The sequence below is a fragment of the Ananas comosus genome, linkage group 10, assembly GCF_001540865.1.
Source record: "Ananas comosus cultivar F153 linkage group 10, ASM154086v1, whole genome shotgun sequence".
In the NCBI taxonomy this organism is placed as follows: Eukaryota; Viridiplantae; Streptophyta; class Magnoliopsida; order Poales; family Bromeliaceae; genus Ananas; species Ananas comosus.
In genome coordinates, this window is record NC_033630.1 from 4,271,288 (window position 1) to 4,277,287 (window position 6,000).

Sequence of the window (6,000 nt, forward strand, 5' to 3'; positions counted from 1 at the left end):
TGCTGATTTGAAAAGTTTGAATGTTATATTCAATGTCCAAAGAAGAGTTTCACGCCTGCATGTAGATCATATACATTTATATAATTATTATTTATTTTTGTTATTGGCCAGCTCTTAGGTTTGGGAATATTTCAACAAGTTTGTGCTCTCCACTATGATGCCCCATGGGTTTAAGTATTTTTGGTGGTTACTTGTAATAGTTAACAATGGTTTGGATTTGATTATTGGAATTGTTATTATAAACTAGATTTGATTTGTGGTTTTAGGTTGTAGTAATTGAAAATTAATACTTTATAACTAGACATAATTATCCTTGTGAGGGTTTTATTAAAATTGTTAACTCGACTATTCCGATGTCATTTTCTGTCTTAGTGATCTTGTTGGTCTTGTTTAGATATATGAACATCTTATTCTATATATCTCTTTGATTTACTTAAAAAAAAATCGTAGTACTTGGCGATGGTGAGTGCGATCAAATGTATGGAATAACTGCCATATTTGATTTTCAAAGTCAAATTTTTGTAACAAGATAAATCACTTTATAATTAGAATATGTTATCTTATCAAATCATAAATTTTAGCACCTTTTATAGATCAAAAAATCAAACTCCTAATTTTCAATCATACAAAAAAAATCTCCAAATGAAATTAGTTATCATTAAATATTTTATTCTGACAAACCAACGGAGTCTTAGATAATATTGCATAAGAGCCGGTTCTGAACCTCCTATATTAGATATCTTAGATTCAATTATTATCTATTTCTCTACTATATTTATTGTTATCTTTCCAAATTAATGTTTCTTGTCTTATTCTTATCGTGCACGTGAATAGAAGTGTTAAAACTATTCTTGTACTGCTTCCTATTAGATTAATTCTTTGGAAAAGAAAAAGCACTATTTAATCAAATTTGTTTAAATGGTAAAGTTGGAGAGACCTCTCCACCTAGCTTTACTTTGATTATTATTTTATAGATAATTCAAGTGAAGAGATCTTATTTTATTTTAGCATTATTACTATTAGGAGTTAGAATGGCATAACATGCATCTCCTGTTTTTGATTAATTTATTTGTTGATTTAATTAATTGATCCAAATATTAGTTAGTGCCACGCATGAGGTCTTAAACCTCTTGAGTCCCAAGAGTTCATTGGTTGTGATCATGGGCTACATTTTGGGTCAGCAATTAAGTGGATCAGGAACCAGCTGTGTACTTTTCTTTTCCTTATTTATTTAATTTATTTAATTCTTTGGGTGAAAATGTAGAGATGACACCTGAACTACGTATTTTGAATGAGTATTTCTACTGTTCTAATACGGTTGGTTAGTATTTCAGTCGTCCACCGAGCGATCGGGACTTCATTTGGCCCGTTTGTTTTGGTGTAAGTTCCGTTATTTGTTTTGATGTAAGTGAAAAATATAATGTAACTCAAGTTATGTTAGAGCTCTACTTCACCTACTCTCGACTTCCTCCTCTAAAGTGTCGAACTCGACTTTCACTGCAATCAACTTCCTCTAAAAAATTTATTAAACAGTAAAACCTAAACTCTACTTCCTTTATAATGGGTTAGAATTACCTTATTTATAATAAATTAGAATTATCTTTAAATAATAATAAAAAAATTAATTATATAATAGATTAAATTTTATAGTAATAAATTTACTACTATATTTAGGAGATAATGAGATCCACTTACTTACATCAAAACAAACAACGGAACTCAAAAAATTAATTTTACCAGCACAAAGTTACACCAAAACAAACAACAGAAGTGATTGAATTTAACTTTCAGAAGGTACGAGTTACGTCAAAACAAACAATAAAAAAATAATCACACTTCATGAAAACTCAAACACCACTACACTTGACTTACGTTGAATCTACAAATACGTTAATCCAAACGCCCCTTAGCCCTCAACTTCGGAGGCAATTGCCATATGGCATGCTGATCTATTAAAAAAAAAAAGAAAGAAAATAAGTACTTTAAAATTTTAATAGCTAAAATACAGATAATCTCTCTTAATATATTACTTGTTGTACTTCACTCCTAAATATAACAAGAAATATGTAATTAATTTCTCTCAAAAATTAAAAATATCTTATCAAATAAAAGTGTCAAAAAAAATGAAATGACTAAATATGCTTCAATTTTTCACTTCTTTTCCTCCTCAATGGGACGAAGTGCAAATATCTTATTATTCCAAATAATAACTTAAAAGGCCAAATATAATATCCAATTTTAAACTTTGACGACACTTCTCATTCAAGGCCTTAGTAATTTCGTAAGATATTTTGCAAAATCTAGCATAATAAACAATCGCAGGCTTAACCCGGCGGTTGTTATCTGAGTCATCGTCGATGAAGTTCGGGGGTTGATCTCTTATTGTTCTTCATCAAGCTGGCCCTTTTCGGCTAAAAATAGTATAAGTTCCTGGAAAGGGTCTTCGAAATAAGGGTGCGTTTATATTGATTCTTAATCTCTCTTACATTTCAATCCTACCACCGGTTAAATTGTATCATTTTTAGAGATCATAGATTGGATCTATGAAATTTGAAGGATTGTTGGATTCGTGTTATACAGACGTATAAATGAATCAGTTGCAGATATATAGTACCTTTTCTTCGGGGCAAGAATTGCAGTTAAAATATTTGAAAAGTTTGAGATTTAAAATTTTGAACTTTGAAAGTTAGAGAACCAAAATAATACCCATTTATTAATTTATTTATAATTTGTGCTCAAAATCTCCAGCACAATAGCCTAAATGATCGTAAATCCAAAACGAATTAAACCATGATCTAAGTCAAAATTAAAGTGTTTTTCTTAATTTTATACATATACGTCACGCGATAAAAATGGAGGTACGCAAAAAGGAGTAGAGTCGAATTAATTTCAGGCGACACACTACACATTATTTATGGCGCTAAAAGTTGCCGAATAAATTTCTCTTATTTAAAACACAATTTTATCTTATTTTATTATATTTCAATAATTGTTGTATCTGAAAATTGGGGATTTAAAAATTTCATATAAAATTAAAATTTTTATTTGACTAGTCATTAAATAGCATCTACCGGTACCAACGATTGTTAATCTACTTAAAATAGACCGGTTCGCGAATTTACAGTATATTCTATGTGGCAGTGAAGCTGAGACTGTAATTATTTACTCGTGGGATGCGTATTCAATAAATTTCTGATGTTCAGCTTACTTAACAGTAGACAAATATTCCGAGATCTATGGTGGAGGTTAGGGGTGTCTGGGAGTTTATGTTTGAGAATTGCTCAAAAAAAGCATTAACGAAAGATCGGACCAAAGACGCAACCTATTGGTAGATGATCTGACGGGAAAGAATCAATCTTCAGATTCTTTAATCGTCGTTAAACAAGCTCGGAATTTGAAAAGAGTGGACTGAGTTCCGCAGCTTTATCTTAATTAAGTGAACTTTTTTTACTTCCACCTTTTTAAATTTTATTTACTTATTTTTATTTTATTATTTCAAGTTTACCTTTTATTTTATGTTTATTATGTTTTATTCGAAGCTGAGTTGTCTCAACTTTTGCAGCTGAATTTATTTTCTATATGAATAAATCAGATAGCATGCTACCTTTCTCTTAAAAAAGGAAAAAAAAAAAAAGAAAATATTGATTGTTGGCTCTACAACCCACTGCATATTGTAATCCAACTACTCTCCCCATTCAAGAGTCTCTATTGTAATTTACAAAATCTATTTTAAAGCTCAGATACGTACGTGCACAGCCTACACTCTCAGTTCTTTCTTTTTCAATTGAATTTGTGAATCAAAATCACCGACGACAACAACATTGCAGCCTCTGTAACATAATCGAACGGAGCCAGTTTTAGCTCATGAGGGCGAAGATGCGGTCGCGCTGCTTCAGGATATTGCACCAGCGCAAGAAGCGGCGGCGGTGGCTGCTCATGTCGCTGTTCGAAACCCACTTTCGCGGGGTGCAGACGGGGTCTTTGTTGCACCCGGTCATCCGCAGGGCTGCCACGAACTTCGATCGCTGTGTCGCGTCGACGGTGAGACCGCCTTATCTCCGTTTAATTTGGACTGGTGTTCTTTTCCTTCTATATCTTCTTGACGGGCGCGGAACATCCAACAACGGATTCTCCTTCCGCTAATTCTTCACCATTGAAGGCTTTTAATAAAATATTTTCAAACTTTTTTTTACAAACAATTATTGTTATAATTTGATTTAAACTTATAGTTATATAAATTAAAATAAAATCCTAATCTAATTAGGATAAGATATAATTTAAATTTTACTAGACCTATAGAGAGGATAAATAGGAGTCTAACTAAACTATAATTAGAATTACACTCTAATTTGGAGCTATATATTATATTTGCATATACCACGGTCATGTTAAGGAAGCCGCATTGCTAATTACACCTACTGATCATGCTAGTACTTTCAATTAAGCTGTCTTCTTCGTTCATTATTCAGCTGCCGTCCATCACATTCTTGTGTCACTTTGACAGCTGATGCTTCCAATCCAGTAATTAAGATGCAATGTGGCCCAAATTTTTTTGGAATTTACGTGGTTTCATAGTTATCTTAGTCTCATTAGAGTTACGATTCCCCAAAATTTGCTTCCTACACAAAGACTCCTTTTGTGTTATTGCATCTTTTGATCGCTTTATTTTCTTCTTATATTTTTGTATTTGCAAATCTCGTTTTTATTGCAGTAATAGGATTCAACCATTGTAAGAACTAATGCATTAGTGCTTGTATGTCCACATTGCTTTTATTTTAGAATATCATGCTTTATGGATCTTTTCTGTGTATAGTTTATCTAACTGGACACTGTTTTTCTTTTTGTTTTTCGTGCAGGTTTGGCATTTTATTCGTTTTGAGAGTAAAGAAGATTAATAAATGTTAAGTCAGAGAGAGTAGGAACGAAGCTAGCACTCAATTATGAGGGGGCCCAAAAATACATACAAATCAAAATTTCAGCAAATAAACAAAGTTTACCTAGTCAAATTTTTGATGAAAAATGTATTGACTAATTAATTAGTGTAAAAAAGCATTACCTCTTTTTTTATAGCTACTTAACTTCTAATTATTTTATTTATGTTATTTCACTCAAATAACTTTGAAATTTACTAAATCTAATAGTAATTCAGTGAATAATTAAATTTATTAATTTTTACTAAATATAATTGTAACAATAAATGACTATTAGTTGACAGAGCTATTAACTTTAATATAACATTTAATTTAATTAAATAAAAAATATCTAAAATAATTAAAAATATGAAGGTACTAAATAAAAAAAAAATAAATAAACTCAGAGTTGAGAGAGCATTATATTAGCACCAAATTTAAAAAAAAAAAACAGATTACTCGTCATACTTTTAAAATTGAATAAAAAATATTTTTTAAATTTTTTTTATATAAAAAGGACTATTATGCAAATTATAAAAATTTGGGGGGAGGCCATGGCCCCCCTCAATCTCAACCTAGCTCCGTCCCTGAGAGAGAGTACGCGGATAGGTGATTATTATTCCAACCATGTTTTTTTTTCTTTTCTTTTTTTCCTTTTTTTTTTTATTTTTTTGGGTTGAGGGGGAGAAGACCATCTTTGTTAGACTTTGGATTGCGTTGCCTTCAAAAAGAATTTCTCCATTTGATAGACTTCTTCCATGGGTTCCTTGTCCTTTTCCATATTGCTTATTTAGCTCTTTGTATTGAAGAGGCTCTTATGGGTATTTTGTGATTGCTACTATATTAGTTGGTGGTGTTTTGAGAAGCAAAAAATGTCCATAAGACATTCTCCATGACTTTTTTAGGTGGAAAACTATTTTTTTAACCAAATTCGTATCAATATGTGGCTGTGAAGGTTGGGACATGCAGGATTCATGTTTGTACATACACACATGTATACATACACTACTGTATTATATATGGACTCTTTGGAACTATGTGAAGGTTTGTTTTACTACTGGGATCTTGTTGCTCGAGACGCCATGTTAGG